The sequence below is a fragment of the Pongo abelii genome, chromosome 11, assembly GCF_028885655.2.
Source record: "Pongo abelii isolate AG06213 chromosome 11, NHGRI_mPonAbe1-v2.0_pri, whole genome shotgun sequence".
Lineage (NCBI taxonomy): Eukaryota > Metazoa > Chordata > Mammalia > Primates > Hominidae > Pongo > Pongo abelii.
The window spans coordinates 108,071,875-108,093,750 of record NC_071996.2 but is presented as its reverse complement, the minus strand read 5'-3'; the positions used below and the strand labels follow the sequence as shown (position 1 = coordinate 108,093,750).

Below are 21,876 nucleotides of genomic sequence, written 5' to 3'. Positions count from 1 at the left end.
ATTATTAATGATATATTAATCCATTTATTTTCCTATGAAAGCTTACAATTCTATAGCATAAACTTTTTTTTTTTTGAGACGGAGTCTCGCTCTGTCTCTCAGGCTGGAGTGCAGTGGCATGATCTCTGCTCACTATAACCTCCACCTCCTGGGTTCAAGCGATTCTCCTGCCTCAGCCTCCCTAGTAGCTGGGACTACAGGCACCCACCACCATGCCCAGCTAATTTTTGTAGAAAAAATTAGTAGAGGCGAGGTTTCACCATATTGGCCAGGCTGGTCTCGAACTCCAGACCTGAAATGATCCATCCACTTCAGTCTCCCAAAGTGCTGAGATTACAGGCATGAATAAACTTCTTAATCTAACGAATAGTTTAATGTATGGTCAAAGAAAAATGCAAATAGGTCTAAATTTAGGATAGCCAGAGGCATATGGTTACTCAAAACATAGTACCTGGATTCGAATACACAAGAGCAGAAACTGAAAACCAATGACATAAGTATGCTGACCACAAAAAGTCATCCAGAAACTGGACAGTAGAAAAGCTAATGAACCTCTACGCTTCACAAGAACTTGTGTGACATGTAATGCAATGAATCTTAATTTTGTTAGGGTGCTGCTTCTCTGGCGATGCTCATTCTGCATGTCTGAATTTTGGCAATGAGAATGAAGAATCACAACAGCTCACTTTGTGCTGGGCATCCTAGTTTCACATTCACGGTCTACGTTGAGATGTTCAGAAGGACAAAGTGGTCACTGAGCTTGTTAGGCTTTGAAACAACTTCTTAGCCTCTTGGCCTGGGGGATGAAGAAATTTCTTTCTCTGCTCCATGTATTGGAGGACTGCGAGCTTTCTGACTGTGGCATTTGCCAAGTGAGATCAATGTTCTTTTCGCAAGAAAGACTATCACTCTTTTGCCAGATAATATATCTTCCCATCTATGATATTTGCCCTGTTTATGCAGTGTCATATTGCTCCCTGTGAAATACCAGGCTAACTGTACTTCTGAACATAATCATTTGATCACATTGCAAGACCACCCTGGTAGAGGAAAGGAGAGGGAACAGTAACTGCACACAGCAATTGGGATTATAAGACAACCAACAATACTCACCAGCACGGCATATATTGTATCACAAATATTATTACTTTTTTCATTAACATCTTTTTGTACTAAAGTTGTTGATAATTTATGCCCTACCTTCTGTTCGATTTGAAGTTGCTTATAAATAATGACATATATGCAAAAGAGAAAAAACATGTAGAGTGATTAGGAAACAAATCTCAATCACACTTGTTAAAACCTGTTAAATTTTATTTTCAATTCCTGACCAACAAGACAAAAATGGGAGGATTCATATTTATACACAATCTTTCTTTTAAAACAAGGGAATTTTAAGGGAAAGAAATTACTTCCTGTTAGTAAACTAAAAATGATTTTCACATTGATTGTAATACAAGAAATATCAAATGTAAAGTAGGAAATGTATTCTTTCTTTATTCAACTGGTGCCTATAATTGTCTCAATACGAGCTTAAATATTAAAATGGAGTTCAGAAATGTGTTGCTTGGCAGGCTTGGTTAATAAGTTCTCCAATGATCTAACCTGATGAAAGCTTGGAAATTTCTTTAGAATGTCCATCTTTGGAGAAAGTTCCAGTTGATACCAAGTACTCTGTAATAGAAATAAATTCATAAACTATGGTGGCAAGTGGCAAGACTGATATCTTATTGTCAGCCTTGACCATTCTGTTGAACATTTCTCCTCAGTATAAAGGCAACTCCTGCTTCCTTTGGTTGTTCCAAATAAGCCCCAAATCCTCAAATGTGACCATCATCTCAGAAGTCCACCCTTGGCAAACCATGGTAGTGTCTCTTGCTTTTGGAAGCAACTCGATATATAACAATAAAATGACTCACAGACCCTTCCTGTTTGCAGTGGTGAAGGAATGTCTCCAATCACTATCAAAATGACTCAATCACTATCAATCTGTTTGCCTAAAAATTGAGGGAAAAAGGGGACAGGGCTTAACAAAATCTACTTTAATCCACCAGAAGTATTACTGGACTAATTAGAATGGAAGAGAACCTATTTTCCTAATCTAAGCTTAAGCTCTAGCTTAAACTTTTCAATTCCTAACCAACAAGACAAAATATAAGCATTTAACCCGATCATTGTTTAATGTTTACATTTTGAATATTTCTATCTACTTTCTCTATCTATACTGAGTTCTAAGGTTCTGAGGGACAATGACACCAATCTTTAACTAACTTTATGCAGAAACAAGAATATTCTCAAACATAAGTAGCTGATTAGAATTTATATTAATAATGATATGAATAATAAATTATCTAGAGAGAAGAAACAGCAGCATTTTCAAAGGCAAGGGCCATAATCAAGGAAACAAACCACATGTATAATAGAACTCAGTGTTGCAATATATTTTCAGTGGTGTGCTGAAGCTGGCTTGTACCAACTCAGGAGAGGAGACTTAAACTTTCATGTATTTTGTGAGTCAGTCATTAAACCATATTCATTATTAAACATTTTATATTACAATTAAATGGTTAAAAAACAAATGTAATAAAGACTCAGAACTCATCACTACCTGATTATATGACTACATGTTACTGTTGTCTGTGCTCAAGGTCTTTTTTATCTATGATTATACACTGGGAAGACCATACAATAGTGCCCTAGGGTGCATCACATTGGTAGGCCGAAATTGTCCACGTCAAAGTGTTTCCACCACGGTAATCAGCAAATACTATAAGCCAGTTCCACTCCACCTCATCCTGGCCCTGAAAGCCATTTGATGAACCACTACCAGCCCACTCCTGCAGACACAATCAAAACAATGGAGCACCATACGCTAGTGCGTCATGACATCAAGGGTTCATGTTACCTTCATTAATGTATTATAAATATCAAACTTAAAAACAATCTTGTAATAATATAATTCATTTTTCCTTGAGGTAACAACGTATTTTCATTATATGAAATTTATAGAGATTTAAGTCTCTCTAAATCTCTATCAAAACTGACTTAAATTTTGTATAGGAATGTTCTGATCTTCAGAAAAGTAAAGCAATGTTGCTTTGAACATTACCAACGTTTATGAAACCCCAAAGTACCCTCATTTCTTTTACCCAAGTCTACTAACTACCTGTAACTGTAGTAAAGCCTGTTTCAATCTCCCCTCACATCAAATAAATTCCTTTAGCTTTGAACACATCCATATTGAGATTATACAAATCCAAGGTAATCTCCAAAGCCCTATAATAAAGTGCCAGGAAAAAAGTTATAATTTGTAATACTACTTGCAAACATGCCTCTCTATGAGACTATTCAGTGATAGTAAAAATTGCAGTCTCAGAAATTTATTTTGACATGTGTAATGATAAAAAGGAAATAAGAGGACATTTATACTGAAAAAGGTCAACGACGGCCGGGCGTGGTGGCTCATGCCTGTAATCCCAGCACTTTGGGAGGCTGAAGTGGGCGGATCATGAGGTCAGGAGTTCAAGATCAGCCTGGCCAACATAGTGAAACCCCATCTCGACTAAAAATACAAAAAATTGGCCAGGCTTGGTGGTGGGCACCTGTAATCCCAGCTACTCGGGAGGCTGAGGCAGGAAAATCACTTGAACCTGGGAGACAGAAGTTGCAGTGATCCGAGGTCATGCCATTGCACTCCAGCCTGGGCAACAGTGTGAGACGCTTTCTCACCAAAAAATAAAAATAAAAAAGGTCAATGATAAGTGAGACTATTAAAAACATAACAGAATCGACTGGGAATACCCTCACTTAAAGGGCTACCTTCCAGATTTATAATCCTACAAGCATATATATTTATATTAGGACTGAAAAACAAAAGATGTATAATTAAATAATCTGTTAATTTTCAAGAAAGGCTGAGACTCTTTAAAAGTCAAATGAAGTAGTAGAGAATAGACAAGCCATTCCCATGATAAAGGGACTGGGAAATAATCCTCTAAAATATAAATGAAATATTCTGGATGAAACGAAAACTTTGTTTTTGTCAAAGAGGAAAAAAAGAGAAAAAGTGGAATACAGCAAGCCTCATATATTTTGCAAATACAAATCACTGTCAAAGTCAGTCTGTACTATTACTGGGGACTTCTTTTGATCACCTTGGATTAAACAAAAAATTGGTCTTCCTTCTCCCTTCCTTATTCCTGCTCATGACAATCAGGGAGGATTAAAAAGCAGCCTAAAGAAATCTAAAAGAATGTCAGTGATTCTGCTTGTTACCAGCTGTTGGTGAAGTGCTAAAAGATTCGGGTGATGAATGGGTCTATAAAAAAAAATAGGTAAAGCCTTATTATTATGTTCAGTAACCCAGATTAAGAGAGATGTAGGAGGTAATCAAGCAATTTGCGCACAAGACATCCGAAAGAATCGAAATTAGCTGAAGCACACCAGGTCATAAACTCTCTGCATTAGAAACCACAGACCTTTCTAATTGACTACTTAAGAAAACCCAGGACTTCATCATAGGACTGAGTTTTTATTTTAGGTAAAATATTTGAAGTACATGTATTTGGTGTGGGGGTGTTGGTGGTAGTGTTGAAATCTGAAGAATGGACAGTGGTGGAGACAGAATGCTGGGAAGTCCTAAATTCCAAATTTTCTCTTCTTCAGTTTCTCTAGCTATTAAAAAAAAATTGGTCTTACTTGAAAGGAAACTCAGGAATTTGTCTGGTTTTCTTTATTATACAGTACTATGAAAATAAAGCATACATATTATTGTTCTTTGGTCAATATAAAACTTGTGAAGAAATACAAAAGTTCTGGTCCCAATGATTTATTTTAAGATTTCAAGTTTAAAGCCATTATTGCTATATTCTTTAACAAGCAAAAAGAGTGAAGCAGGTTCAAAGGGATAATATTTTAAGCACTTTAAGAAAAAATATGATAGGTGAAATACAATATGTTCTGATATTTGTGCTTTTACCCATAAAGTTCAGCACATATCCATAACCAATCAAAAGTCTAACAAATGTATATTTGCTATCAGATTCACTATTCAGAATTTTTCTATTTACCAAATTGGTAAAATCTTTCTAAATTAGATTTGTAACACTCTTCTGACTTTCATTATCAAGTTTCCTAAGGGCGTGAGCTCCAAAGAACTTTTTGTTCAATGTAAAAGAGTCTAGCATTCTTTCTGAAGCCATATCCCTGTATGCATTTTAGTAAATGTGATAAAAATAAATTTTAGACAGTATAAGGTACCACCAATGATTATCAAGATTAAGGAACTTTTAAATGCATCCACATACAAAGCTACTCACTCTCTGTTCTAAAATGCATAAGCAATGTGGATTAATAAATAAATAGGCACAGAAATAGTGAAAATCAAGTTGAGATCATAACTAGGCAATTCTAGTTTCTACTACTACAATAATGAGGATGTAATAATAGGTATGTAGACAAGGTTAATGAAATAATAGCTCTGGCCCTTGCAAAATCTGATTATGGGCACAATCCTTATTTTAAAAGAGTGAGGCAATTCAAAAAGAACAATTTAATTAAAAGTAATCAGAAAACTGGAATCAATAGTTATTACTGTCAAAAACTCACTAAGTTCAGGTAAGCCACTGAAAAAGAGTCCTTTCTTCAATAGCAAAGTAAGCCTCATTCTCCAAAATGGTTTCTGAGATTCATCCAATACCTAAAACCTTCTGATTCTTTAAAACTTTTCTTTTGGGAAGCAGAGTAAAACAATGAGAACTATGTTAGAAATTCATTCTGTAAACCATCAATGTTTCCTTACTACTGCACCAGGATTATTATTATGAATAGCAACTCACTTTTATAACTGTGAGGGGAATTATATAATATGGCTAAGAAGATATCAATAGGAAACAATACTACATAAAGTGATATTATGAAACAATTCTAAGGAAAATGAGACCTAAATGTAGATCAAAAGTAATTGCTATGATTTTCACTCTGGTCAAGGGTCAACCTAAAAGTTTGATTGTTGTAGTACCCCAGTGTTCACAATGTCACAACCACCAAATGACTAAAGGAAAGCCTTTGAGCTTGCTCTGATTCTAACATGAAGAGGCATTTTCTTTTTTATCCTTTTTTTATTTTTTTGAGACAGAGTCTAGATCTGCCACCTAGGCTGGAGTGCAGTGGCGTCATCTCGGCTCACTGCAACCTCTGCTTCCCGGGTTCAAGTGATTCTCCTGCCTCAGCCTCCCGAGTAGCTGGAATTACAGGCATGCACCACTGTGTCCAGCTAATTTTTGTATTATTAGTAGAGACAAGGTTTCACCATGTTGGCCAGGCTGGTCTCAAAGTCCTGACTTCAGGTGATCTGCCTGCCTCAGCCTCCCAAAGTGCTAGTATTACAGGCGTGAGCCACCACACCCAGCCCATTTTCTTTTATACTATATAAACTCAAATAATAAACGGACAGTGTTTTCATTTTCTAGACTCTACAGGATGCTGACAAAGACAAAATACAAAGTAAAAAATAAAAACAACAACCTAGAGGCCAGAGTTTTAGGAAAAACTCATTCTCTGTTATAGTAATCAGCTATTTCAGAGGATGCCTCATCCATACGGGTCTACTAAATTGGCAGATTCTTAGATGGTGCTTTTGGGAACAGGTGGTATCAACTCCACGTTATAAAATTCATTCAGTCAGTCACTGGTACCAGAATGTGAACATCAGCACCCAGAAAACTTCTTATAACACACTACATCTTAATCTCTTCCCTGAACTTCAACTGCAAATGAAATAATTCCCAACGCTTGAAGTTATTTAATGATTCAAAGATTTTGCTGGTTTATCAAAAACAGAGCTGTGAGTTAAGTAACTTCAGTTGAAGACACCATAAAAAAAAACCCTCTTGTTAGGCAGAAACAGTTAGAAACTGTTAGGCAGAATTCCAGGTACTCAAGACTAGAAAGCAAGTTTTTAAACAAGACGCTGACTATCTTGTTTTTAACTGCAAAACAAACAACCAGAGATAAAGAGCTAGTAGAAAAATGCAACTCAAGAGGTCTAAATTGTTCCACGAACTATTTTATAAAAACATCAGAGGCCAGGCGCGGTGGCTCGTGCCTGTAATCCCAGCACTTTGGAAGGCCAAGGCGGGCGCATCACAAGGTCAGGAGATCGAGACCATCCTGGCTAACATGGTGAAACCCTGTCTCTACTAAAAATACAAAAAATTAGCCAGGCATGGTGGCAGGCACCTGTAGTCCCAGCTACTCAGGAGGCTGAGGCAGGAGAATGGCGTGAACCCGGGAGGTGGAGCTTGCAGTGAGCCGAGATCACACCACTGCACTCCAGCCTGGGCAACAGAGCGAGACTCCGTCTAAAAAAAAAAAAAAAAAAAAAACAGAAAACTAAAAATTCACTTTCACCAAGTTAGAGAATTTATGTAAAGGACTTGAGGAGGCCACAGGTTCTTGGTATGTAGACAAGGTTAATGAAATAACATGTGTAATGATATGGAGCACTAAAACTAATATTGACAAGAATAATGTAACAGACTAAAAATTTCCAAGAACAAATAGACTAGATTTAGAAAGGTATTTTATCTAAAGTTTAAACATTTAATTTTCATCTTTAAAAAATTGCAGAATTCAGGCTGATGGCTTTCCCAGTAGTTCTTGCTTCATTGCAGAATTAAAATCAAACCTTCATGACATCACTTTCCTAAGTTATACAGTTGTTTTATGTATGTGAGTTTTAAGTATTTTACTACTTCTAATGGATTTTAAATAAATATAAAACATCTTCCAATTTTTGCAACATTGTGGTTGACATAATAATTGTTACAGTATCTTAAAAACTGATTTCAAACATTAATACTTTGTCACAAAATAAAAATTATTTCACCTACTCAAAAAACATATTCCAGACTGGGTGTGGTGCTTCATGCCTGTTATCCCAGAGTTTTGGGAGGCTAAGGAGAGAGAATCACCTGAAACCAGGATTTCAAGACCAAGTGAGACCCCATCTCTACAAAAAATTAAAAACATAAAAATTAGCCAGTCATGGTGGTGCATAACTATTGTCCCAGCTACTCTGGAGGCTGAGGCAAGAGGACTGCTTGAGCCCAGGAGTTGGAGGCTGCAGTGAGCTATGATTGCCCCACTTCACTCCAGCCTGGGTGACAGAGAGAGACCCTGACTATAAAATAATAATAACAATAGTAGTAAAAATATATTCCATTTAATAATAGAACACGACAACTGCTTAACAGGAACAAGTGATAAAAATGTAAGTGAATGTATGACAAATTCGTCTAACGTTCTAAAAATCTATATTTTAATTCATGAGATACAGCAATAGAGGAAATGCTCTACATCACATTATACAATATAATATACATAATGTTGTATAAAAATACTATGCAAAATGCTGTCAAATATACTATGATCTTCATATTTGAAAAATATATCCATAATTATTTTGCTATGATTCTAACTTGCATCATGATTTATATATCTTGTCTTTTCCTTCCTATTTTTGCAATCATCTCACCTCAATATTTTAAGGTGACAAATCCAGTGCCCAGTACCTTTAAGTGATTTGTGCTGGACCATGTAATAATTAGTAGAAGATGTGGAGCTACGATTCTGGATTCCTTGCTGGGAGTTCACACATTTTTCTATCTTAAAGAAATCTTACCATCAGAAATGATGGGACATCCAAAGACTGCTAAATTTATTTGAACTAAAATATTTGATAAAACATAAGAAAAGATCATCTGCACCTGGATGGCTTATAATATCTTCAAAATAATTTAGGTCTGATTAAGAACTCTGCTACGGGAATGACAAAATTATCCACAGAGTAACAGGCAGCTTGTCATTTTTTGTACAATGTGAGGTCTATTCCTCTGTTTATTGCAAAAGAATTAGACAATCCCTATGAGATAACAGCGTAGGGCTTTTGAGAAAGAATATGTTCCATAGATTCTGTTGAAACAGAATGTCAGGCTGGAAGGCAGTGGCTATCTTCTTTGAAAAGTATCAGTGTATCTCAGCCACTTTCCCTGGTAAGGATGTTTGCCTTTCCAACAGAGTCCATTAAACTATATGTATTCTATTGTCCCGGTACATCCAGTAAAATGCAAGTGGATATTCAGCTAGACACATGAGATTCTCATAAGCATAACCATTACAAAACATAATTTCTAGCCAACTGGACACACACATCATTCAGGAGTTAGGAAAGGAAGTTTATTAAAAAAACATGGATTAAACATCTAATACAGACCAGATACTGTACAGAAGTGCAGAGATGATGATCAGGAGGCCCCCAGGAGCTCCAACTGGTAGGATCAATGGACAAATCCAGTTCAATAGCCACACTCTGCATGACAGAGAACTGGAAAATGGGACACCCCACCCAAGGTCTACAGGAGCGAGAAAATAGAATACTACTGTCCATATATTCAATCCTGTCCAAAAAGTTGGTGTTAAGAGTCCAGTTTAAAGTTATTTTCCTTTAAAGACAGCTGATAAATTTACAGTATATTTTATCCTTGAACAGTGGTAGAGGACAGTTACATTCCACCTATTACAAATATATTCATGGTCTAAATTTCTAACACCTGAACATGAATTGGCTACACTAAAATGTGAAAATAGAACTCTTTCGCTTACATGGTCATGGGAAACAAGGCCTACCCTTGCTAGTATCATGTCGACTCTCCAGAAATCCTGTTTTCTAAGAGGTGAGATCAAGTATGACTAGATAAAACTCTGAGTTATAGACTGCCTCCCAGAATTGCCACCTCCAGTGGCAATGGTGCTGAGACTATATATTTCACAACATAATTTCTCAACTGGGCTGGAACTACACCTCCTCCTCACATTCCTACCTTCACACCTGATGATATGTAGCAAGCAAATTTTCTCCCTAACACACAAAAGTCTGACAAAAGTTGAGGGGTCTCTAACAGGCGAGGGGTAGGATAAACCATGAAACAATATCAGGTACTTTCACGGATGAGTGCCAAGGCAGCCCTGGGGCAGCAAGTCAAACATGCCCCAGGTGAAGTGATCTCTTACTCCAAGGCTGAGGAATGGCAGCACTCTGAGTTGTGCAGTCTTCCTAAATAGCACATGAAGGGACTTCAAAAAGATGTGTTGAGTAACTCCTAGGCTGCAATAAAAATGATTTCTGCCTTCAACTTTGATAAAACCATATAAAAAGCTATGTTAACAACAAAAAAAAGTATATTTTGTTGTTCTAGACTCTAAAGAAACAAAACACTGACATCCTATATGTCCAGAGAACTAAGCAGGTCTTTAAGTCACAATTATTCCAGAGCGTACGGCTGGCAAATGGTTTTCAGTTTTATTGATATTTTTCGTCTTTATTACATTGAGAATGAGAGCAAAATGCTTGTGATTTTCACAGTATTTGATCCCCAGGGCATCTATATCATGATGAATACAGTTTCTCATTGCATTGGTGGTAATGTCATACACCATCTCTGAAATGACTCTTGTTTTAGATACGGTGTTTTGTTATTCGCACGAAAGAAAATCAGTGTCGACGATTTTTGTTTAAGTTAAAAAAGGAAATCCAACCTAAGGATCTCAGAGGAACATTGACAAGGGGAAACAGGACAAAAAACTTATTAGCCAGATGAAGTTCCAGTGACCTCCCTTGGTATCCTGCAGTGCAGGAATTTTTCAAATGTTAAGCTTATTGCCATCCAAGGAGATGGCAGCAAATTCAGGCCACTGTGTGGACTCTGAAGTGCACGCAAGTCACTGGTGCTCTGGGCTCCAGGAATTCACAGGACCAAAAGCAAGCAAACAGAAGGCATGCTTGAGGCACCTTGCACAAGAAAGCCATCCTTTGTTTGACTGGAACTCATTTTACAGATTCCAACAGAATTCAAAATAAAGAAACTCAAGGAGTAGGAAATTAAGTCTACATAATTAAGACACCTTGAATTTCCTGAATGTAAAATCCCATAGAATCAAACTGTGCCTGTTATCCTACACCATCTACCAGTTTCCATTGTCACCTGCATAACCTCATCCTCATATGATTTATGTGATGCCCAAAATAAAGAGAATAGCGATTTGTTGGTTTCAAACATCTACATATTTTGATTTTTTTTTTTTTTTTTTGAGATGGAGTCTCACTCTGTCACCTGGGCTGGTGTGCAGTGGTGCAATCTTGGCTCAGTGCAACCTCTACCTCCCGGGTTCAAGTGATTCTCCTGCCGCAGCCTCCTGAGTAGCTGGGATTACAGGCACCCACCCCTACGCCCAGCTATTTTTTTGTATTTTTAGTAGAGATGGGGGTTTCACCATGTTGGTCAGGCTGGCGTCAAACTCCTGACCTCATGATTCACCTGTCTCGGCCTCCCAAAGTGCTGAGATTACAGGTGTGAGCCACCGCACCCAACCCATTTTGATATTTGAATGGTACCCAGGGAAGACCCTGGCTATCAGTTCAATAATTAAAACAATATGGGGGAAAAAGGTAAAAATAAATAAAACTTACTAAGTTATTCAACACACATCTATTTCTTGAGTGCTTCCTGCATGTCGGGCACTGGGCCCAAGTGACTGGGATAAAATAATGGATGAAAAGCAGTCCAGTGGCCTAGATAAGGGGACTAGAGACCAATACACATAACTTTCATAAGGGTTCTGAGAACAGCAAGTATTTTTATGGGTTTGGTAGGTTACGGCAGGAGTATCTATCCAACCTTGAAGTGTCATATTAAGGAAGGTTGGACACGGAGACTTGACTTCTAAGCTGAGTCCAGAAAGGGGAGGAGTTGCCATGTTTGGAATGGTGAAGGTGAGACAGCCAAGAGCAGAGGTAAGAGCAGGGGCTGGCACATAATTCAACTGATGGAAATCTACAGTTTAAGGGAGAGTCTGGGGGAAAAGTATGTTAGAGAGATAGAGAGGTGCCAGATTACACGGGGAACAGATGCATTTACATAATTCCTAGGGAAACAGGTAGGTTAGAGAAGTTCCAATGATGAAAGGAGCATTACAAGAAGGAACCATCAAAGACTAATGAAAATTCATTAGTTAAAAACTGATTAAGCATTTAGAAAGATAATTTCTTTTTGTATGTTCAGTGAGTAAAACAATCATACTTTTAGAGTTTGGGTATATATTCTTTCAGTTTATCTGTTTCATAATTTATTCTCTATATTACTGTTGATTATTAGAGTTTTATGGTTACTGTAGTTAATTTTTTAATTGTTAGACCAAGGTTAGGAGTTTGATTTTCATGGAAGCTCCATAGCTTCAATTTCTTTCATGGTCATAGACTGAACTCTTAACGCAAGACGTAAAAATACATGGCTTTTGTCAAAGTAGACCTTGAGAAAGAATGCTGATAGAACAGTATAAATCAAATGTTAAATCATTGATGAAAAATCTCATTGTTAACTTGACCAGCAATCTCATTTTTGCCAAGGAAAGGGGGGTAACAAATAAGTAGTTACAAAAATAATCGTATCAACTTATAAATGGGTTAGGTACCAAAGTCACATTTGTAAATAAGTGGCCTTAAACAGAAACAATTGCCCCCAGAAGCAATGTTAGCCTTGGTAGTTTGGTTCCAACAACATTAAACTTGGTACCCAACATCAACTTTCAGTACACAACACAAATGATTTCTCTTCTTACTGTTGGTTTCCAATACCCCAAAGTAAAATTAGTTCCTCCATCCATGGCATTTAACACACCACATGAATGCTTAAATGCCATGTCCCCACATTGGGCAAGTACTATTCTGTATACTATTTGTATACCAGAAGGGTATAGGTTGTCCTTTAAGCATGCAACTTAAAAGAATCTTCTGGCTTAACAAGAATCCAATAATCTACAAGCCGAAAATGAACAACAATATAGCCCTTGCATCTTCAAAGTCATTTAAGGACAAAAAAGTTGAAAAAAAATCCATTTAGTAAAGATCTAACTGACAGGTTTGCCAGAGCATAAGAACTCTGTGAAGAAAGCCTGTGTTGCCACTAGTTAGAGTAGGCATGTAGGATTTACAACAAAGCAAAAGGTAAGCCTTCCCTAATGCAGGTAGGTAGATCACACTTTATTTACTACTCTTGCTTTAATAATCACTCGCTTATCAAGTGTGCAGCAAGCCCACATCTAAGCCCTTTCTATGTGTTCTTTCATTTTAGTATCACAACATCCCAACTAGGTCGTTGATTCTATTATCTCTTTTTTCCAGAAAAATACACTTCTGAACCCAGGAACTCAGTCTCTAGAGTCTGCTCTCTTAACTGTTACAATAGGTAAAGAATGAATTACAAAGAAAAAAAAAAAACAGCTGGAAATTAGTTTTTATATTGTATTCCAAAAAGCCAAAAGAAATCTCATCGAAGATGATACCCTCAGTAAATTTAGCAAGGAAAAGCTCTAAATATGTCTACACTATTTTAGAGGCAGAATAGCTAATAGGTAAGGATATGGACCCTGAAGCCAGGCTGCTTATGTTTGAATCTCAACTCTATCCCTTATCACTGTGCCTTTGAGTGAGACATTTAACCTCTTGGGATTTCAGATTCCTCCTTTGTAAAGTAGGTTGTCTCTAAATGAGTGTTCGGCACATATTAGGTTGATGCAAAAGTAATGTTCTTTTTACCATTATTTTCGATGGCAAAAACCACAATTACTTTTGCACCAATCTATAGAAAGTGCTCTGTAGGTATTTGTACTGTGTTTTGGACTGAATTGTGTTCCCCAAAATTCAGTGTTGAAGCCCTAATCTATATCTGGAGATAGGCCCTTGAGGAAGGTAATTAAGGTTAAATGAAGTAATATGGGTAGGGCCCAAATCCTGTAAGATTGGTCCCCTTAGAAGAAAAGAACCGACTCTAAAGATCTCTCTCTCTTTCCATACCCGCACAGAGAACAGTCCACATAACGACACAGCAAGATGACTGCTGTCTACAAGCCAGAAAAAGAAGCATTACCAACAACTATTCCTGACTAATATACACTGATTATGATTACACCAGGTTCCCTCCACTTGGGTCAGTTTGATCATTCTATAATGTCACAACCGTGTTCTAAACTGCATTGTCTCCGTTGCATGAGGAGCTCAGATATGAAATCATTGAAAGACAAATCAAGTTGCCTAGTCAGTTGAAATTCTTCCAGTGACAAACCAGCTTAGCAGGAAAAGTAGAGTTTATGGCACAGATAACTTCCTGTTGAATTCAAATTCCTGTTGAAAATACAACAGGTAGACAGAACAGAAATTTTCAAGGAATAAGCACTCTTTTGAAAGTGATAAAGAATAACAGATCTGGAAAACCCACTCTCCTTGTCAGAAAACCCACTTTCTTGTCAGAAATTTGAACTGAACAGCATTTTATGTGGCTCCAATTATCATTAATAACAAACAGTATAGAAATAAAAAATTAAAACACTGTATTAGAAACAGCCATACTTAACCAAGTAAAGTAAGAAAACTGTAAGAGATAAATAATACATTGCCTATTTGAAAAAGATATAGTGAAAATATACATTTTTACAAAAATATAAGAAATAGCTTTACTTGCACTGAATTTCATTTTTATATGGCTGGTTTTTAATGTTTTACAATGGATAGATGGCATACTCTACTCAAGCAGATAAACAACAAGGAGTGTCTTAATACACAGATGTATCTATATATATAGATATTTATACATTTTATATATTATATATTATTACATATATGTAATAACATACTGATTACATACATATAACATGAATATACTATATATTACATAATATATGTAATGTGTATATTACATATATAATACATATGTGTAACGTGTCTATATTACACACAATACATATATGTGACATGAATATATAGCATATGTAATACACATGTGATGGTATATATATAACATATACAACACATACACAATATTTAAATTAAGCAAACAGCATCATTTTAACAAGGAATGAAACTCATAAGTGAATTACTGATATAAAAAACATTCTCTCATGCATATGCAGTGTGGCAGACAGTTATTTCAGAGACAAAGAGAAAGTCACAGCTGTAGCATGCCAGAGAACCAGAAGATTCTTGGATAATTAGGCTGATCAGCATTCTGGCATAAGGAAACCAGTGACATTACACTCTCCATTCCAGAGTCTAACACGCTCTCAGCTCACAGAATTTGTGACTTTTGTTGTTTTAAATAAGAGATTTAATTTTCATTGTTTCTCATCAAGTAAACTTCTAACATTGTTATTAGCTTGAAAACTTGTAGAGTAAAAAAGAACAAGATAAATATTAAGAGCAGAGTCTGACAATAAAGCTGGAAAAACTATTAGCACATAATAAGAGATCTGAAATGGCACAATTTATAATGCTGCAATAACAACAAATAAACAGCCTGTTAAGCACTTTGTTTCAACAAAGCAAAATCATACTAAAAATATATATATTAAGATGCAAAGAGCATGTATGATGTTCCGGCTAGGTATGTCCATTATGCATACCTACTGGACTTGGTTACTACAGGTTAGAAACCTTTTAAAAAGCATCTTTTTCAAACCAATAAATCATTAATATCTGTAGCTACTCATATTTCTATCAAAAACAAATTATACTTCAGTGTTTTTAGTAAAAGCTCAACAATGGAAAGCAATTATTGCCATTCTTGTACATCAAATAAGTTGACAGCTGAATCCTTATTGCCAAAATCTTTAATTTGTGTTTTGATATGAAAAGTTAACATCAACATTAAAGCTAGTTTTATTCTGTGATACAGTCAATTGTGGAAACAGACTAGCTTTATGAATTAAGCTTATGCAGTATAAAGACAAAATGATTAAAATCAAGTACAGATGTTTACATGTATAGTGTTATTAAAATATATTTTGAAAAACAGAATTAAGTTGAACCTTAATGTTTTTTGTACCAATATTATGATACTTTGCTTATATTACCTGTAAATGTACATGAAAGTCATTAATTTGCTCGACGAATTCCCAAGAATCTAGCATTGAGCTAAAAGGCAGATTAAAATTTTGGTCACTACATTCTCCTTGAAAGCAAACATGCACAAAAAGAGGAAAGAGGGATGCAGTTCATGATCTACAAATAAGCTGTTCACATGTTGTAACATGGAAGCAAATCATTATCATTACATACCACTAAAATCCACCCTACCAATGAGAGTGGAAAACCCTCTTCAAGCACTGCCTTCTCCAAAGGAGACTTTACCTGTTCTCTGAATGATGTGATATGCAAAGCATTGTACAAAATATGACAGATTTCCATTTTCCATATTGATGGTCACCCCCATTCAGACAGCAATCCCTGCTGAGCTTCACATTTAAAGGTGCAATGACATATCTTTTTTTTTTTTCTTTCTGGCTCAGATGGAACTTCTCAGAATTGAAAAAAGGAAACGGACATGTTCTTCTTTTGCTCCCGTCTTTAAAGAGCTATGGCTTCAAGAATCCACCAATGATACTTCACATTGTCAATATTGGTCTCTATAACTGCACAGATATGTATATGCCCCCAAATGCATCTGTTTTTCCACTCAGATATGTAGCTTCTATGCACTATAAGATCACTGTACCAAATGGCAGTCTTAAGAATTACCCTAGGCTTGGATTAAAATCGTTCTAAACATTCTTGGGGAAAAAGAGATTGTTTGTGAGAAAGCTTCATAACAAATAAACAGAACTGGTGTGGGGGAAAGCCTTTTAAGATATAGTCAGAAATATTCTATAGAACACATTTCTGTTATTTATAAATTATTTAGAACACACTTCTATTATGTATAAATTATTTAAAAATCTGTTTCATGCAGGCTTTCCTTTCTTTCTAGATGATAACCGATTATTTGTCCATAACTATCAAAGGCCAAAATGCTTTAACACCAAATTCTACAATTTTAGATAATAACTAGTACTGCTAAGGTTTCTATAGTTACCCAGGAAAGGGTCATGACTGTCTGAAACACATACACTCTCTCTGATAATTAACCACATCATGATAGACTGACAACACTTAATGATTAATTAGGCTAAGAACTCAAATCCTTAGCAGGAGGTAAAAGCACAGAATTTCATAATGTACTGAACACCTCCCAGAGAGACATGGAATACAAATAAAGCTAAATTTTAAAATGCAGGTTTGCAAATTCAGTTTTACTAATATAAATGTCTCCTTGGGAGTCTCACAGCAGAGGAAATTAGGAATTCTCTGCTTGCCAAATAACAGCCATACAATCACAATGAAGCCTTCACAAAACAGCTCAACCCAATTCATTCAATGCTGCCTTTTATATAAAATGCACCATTTTCCTTTCTACCATTCAATGAAATACAGTTTAGAGTGTCTTACGGAGTAAGCTGGATTAGTCATCTGCATACAAGACCTTACTTTGCTTAGAATTTTACAGTTTACAAAACATTTTTGCAAAAACACTTTATGATTTCTAGTTTCAATAGGCAAGCGTCTGAGCCCAGGTGTTGGAGAGGGACCTGGCCTCGAATATCATCCACTCTACCACTTACTAGCCTCACAACCCTGGGCTTCCTTAAGGAGGCATTTGATTGTAATGATGCAGCCCTGGTTATTTAATACAGTGGTTGGTAGGAAATAACAAAAGGCAAAGATTACCAGCCATGTTATTACCAGACACGTTTTCAGTTCTCTAGAGTTTCTGAATTTTACTTTTCTATCAGATCATCAGAATGTTCCATGTTTCACTATATTATTCTGGTCCTCACAAAAATAGCCAAGTAAAAGATGACTTGCCATTATGTCATCTGTTAAGAGACATAAGCGATGGCTAGTGAGTAGACAGCTCACTAAATATTCCTAATGACCCCTATGACCAATGCATATCAGTTCCGTTAAAGCCACTATTCATTTACCCCAAATAAATTTATCAACCAGCTGCTATGTATCAGACACCGCACTGAGGACTTCGCAATTTTAAAAATATAGAACATAATCCCTGTTCGCATGGAGCTAATTCGCTAAAAAAAACAATTATACAGAGAAGGTAAAGTATGAAAGAAAATGGGCAAGACTGGTCCAGGGGATGGTGGCATCTCTGAGGAAAAAAATAATTTATCAGAAACCCGAGGGGGAGAAGAAGCTGACCCCATGAAGAGGACAGGTGAAAGCATCTCCAGCAGGGAAAAGAAGTGCAGATGTTGCAAGTCTGAAAAGAGCTGGGCACCTAGAAGGATGAATATAACTGCTAGAGCCCCATGTACACATAATAAAGTGGTTTGAGATGAGGCTGAGGAGGCAGGCAATGCCCAAAATATAAAGCTTTGTAGGCCATGGTAAAGATTTTGATCTTCATCTTAAGAGCAATAAGAACTCATGACAGAATACTAAGTAGGAGAGTAATACGATCGGACGTATGCATAGGATGACTGGCACGGTCATAGGAGAATGCATGGGAAGGGGGAATAGCAGGTGCCAGGACATCAATTAAGAGGACATTGCAGAAGTCCAGGCAGGAGATGGCAGCTTGGACTAGCATGATGGTAGTTAAGTCAGTAAGGAGGATTCACTATATATTTTATAACGACCATCAATAGGACTTGACAGTGAGCTACTGGTGGGTGATAAGAGAGGGGAATATGCCAGGACTAGTTCTAGTTTTATGAAGTCACTTACTTCCTTAAGCACACTAGAAATTTCAGATCCCTCTAACACTGCACTTTACACTATCATCCATGTACAACCACGTGGCAAAATCTACACACTTTACCTGAAATTACTTCTCGGGTACATTTACCACCTTTCTGCATTTTTCGTGTCACTGCCTTGGTTAGGGTCTTGACTTGCACTTGTCCTAAATGCTGTTCATTTCTACAAACTCTCTCAATTCCAATTTAATCTCTGCCTTTCAGCCAGTGTCTTTTTTTTCTAAAACATAAAAGTGACTAAGTTATTTCACTGCTTCAAAATATTCAATGGCTCTCAATTATCAGCAGACTAAATGACCACATGATAACATCCAAGTTGGCAAGAAATGTTTTGCAAAACTCTGAATTTCAATAAGACCACAAAGAAGCAGAATATAGAGGAACAGGATGACAATCTTTTTTTTTTTTTTTTTTTTTTTTGATACAGGGTGCGTTAGCCCATTCTCACACTGCTATAAAGATACTACCCAAGACTGGATAATTTACAAACAAAGGAGGTTTAACTGACTCTCAGTTCCACATGGCTAGGGAAGCTTCAGGAAACTTACAATCATGGCTGAAGGGGAAGTAGACAGCCTCTTCACAAGGCAGCAGGAGAGGGTGTGAAGGAGAAACTGTCAAACACTTATAAAACCATCAGAGCTCATGAAACTCACTATCATGAGAACAGAATGGGGAAACCACCCTCTTGATCCAATCACCTCCCTCTCTCGACATGTGGGGATTACAGGTCCCTCCCTCAACATATGAGGATTACAATTCAAGATGAGATTTGGGTAGGGACACAGAGCCAAAGCATATCACAGGGCCTCACTTTGTCACCCAGGCTGGAGTTCAGTGGTGCGATCATGGCTCACTGCAGCCTTGACCTCCCTGGCTCAAGCGATCCTCCCACTTCAGCTGCCCAAGTAGCTGGGACCACAAGCATGCACCACAACTCCTGGCTAATTTTTTTAATTTTTTGTAGAGACAGGGTCTCACTATGTTGCTGAGGCCAGTCTCTAAGTCTGGATTCAAGTGATCCTCCTGTCCCAGCCTCCCAAAGTACTGGGATTACAGGCATGGGCCACTATGCCTGGAAGGATGATGATCTAAGAGTAGAGAATAACACATGGTCTTAGCCACCCTCTTTTAAATTCATATAAACCTTATGTTTCCTTTCGTTACTCTCTCTCTCTCTGACTCCTTGACCCCCACAGCCCCAACATACACATTAAAGTAGTGTAGCAGAAAGATTATTGGCCTGAAATCAGGAGGACTGGGTGCTAGCCAGATGGCACAATACTTTTAAATGTTCAGTATATTTAAATGAGTTCTAGCTCCAGGGAAGAAAAAATGATCTGTCTACTCCTATTTCAAATGATTTCTAACCATCAAAGTTTTTTGGTCCCTACTGGGTAAACTGATAATGTTCTGTGCAACTTATTCAAAGTTGTTTTTCTGGACTTTAATTCTTAGACTTCACCAATCTGAAAGTGAACTTTATCTACAACAGGAATGAACATACCATTAGGTTTATTTATCATCTTCACTGAGCAAAGCTGCTGCCAAGGATACATCATGCAATGTTCAGATGTAATCCTTTGGCTTCCTTCTTGCTCTCACAGAGGCATTGCTATCTACTGACTTCTCTTTTCCATATCACATACACACTCCTATTTTACCCACCCCCATTATGAATGCCATCCTCTCCTTGTGGTCTCTGGGCCATGGCCCAGGCATATTTAACATAACCCTCCTCTCCTGGGCTTAGAATTTATTCCCTTAGGTGGAGGTAAGAGAAGAGGCATCATTTTTCTTGAAAGCAAACCCCCAAATATCTGAACTCCTCTGGTTCAACTTAAATTCCTACCAGACCCCAGGCAAATAGTTAGCAAACTGCCCACTTCCCTAACCCTAACCACAGAATAGTAGGCAAGTTTTATTATACAAAAGGCAAAGTTTTACAATTATGTCATGTCTCGGGGAAAAAAGGAATATGCTTGGAAAGGGAGTCATAAATATCACATACAATTCTGCTTTTGAGAAATGGCCACTTGCCTACTTAAGAACTAATATAATAAAATATCACATCTGGCAGACAGACTACCACAGAATGATGAAGATGTTCCATCACTAATAATCTATTCTGTGCTCATACAGGTAACTTAAAGAGGAAATTATTCTATTACCTCACCTCTGAGGCCAAAGAGTTCATCCAGAATCTATTTTCAATAAATCACCTCCATATTAAAAATCTTACTCAATTAATGCTTGTCATCCCATCAAACTACACTTGTAAACTCTCAAGGCTTTCAACTCCCCTTGTAACTCACTCACGTTAGTCCCAAAGCTAGAAAACATATCAACAGCTGTAATTGCTATCTGTAGAATCCTATCTCAGCATTTCGGCAAAATTTCTCAAGAGATTGTGTCATTCAATAATATTCCTTAAAGAAAAGGTCAAATAAGAAGAAAACTGTATGTTAGGAGATTATCAGACCACGTATTTAGTTACTGGAAGATTTTTTTCTAGCTAGCAAAGCCAAATAAATTCCAGAATTTCTGCTGAACAAACAAGTGGGAAAAAAGTAAATTTCTCTTAGAAGAGTTAAATATGACAATGCTGCTTCTTGCTCCAGCATGCAGGCTTCTGGGAAACATGCTGTCATAAAACTTCTCCCAAGAGAAGTGGAGAAACCTGCAAGCCAGAAAGATTTTTAAATAGAAAAAATTAGCCTCCCTAATTTAACCATGGTGTTTATTTGATTCCTCTCCTCAGATGACAGGGAGCTAACAGAGTCTACACACTGAGGGCACCTGCCAGAAACTGAAGCCCTAAGAAATAACTAGAAGAGACAGCCAAGTAAGCAGAATTACTTGCTATCTGGGACTTTAAAATGGGGAGGTAAACAAAGAGGATTACATGCTTTAGTAGACTCGGAAGGCCCACTGTATTATGATAGAGAAAATGGGATCATCATTAAGAACCTCAGCCAAGTCATGGAGGTTTCCTTGTGTAGAGATTCTGGGTTTGAGAATTAGGAGTTCCTGGATTCCAATCCTGGCTCCTCCAGCTCCATTTACATAAAGAAGCTTAAATCTCATTTTCCTCAACTCAAAATAGGATTAAGAGGATTCACTTTATAAAATGTTTTGGGGATTAAAAGAGATAACATTTTGTTAAGTCTTAGGATG

At 36.9% G+C, this 21,876-nt stretch overlaps 1 protein-coding gene across 8 annotated transcripts in view; it reads right to left on the bottom strand.

Annotated features, from left to right (window-relative positions):
• Nucleotides 1–21,876, bottom strand: part of PARD3B (par-3 family cell polarity regulator beta) — a 1,076,689-nt gene that overhangs the window by 828,123 nt on the left and 226,690 nt on the right. The gene's annotated exons all lie outside the window — the stretch shown is intronic.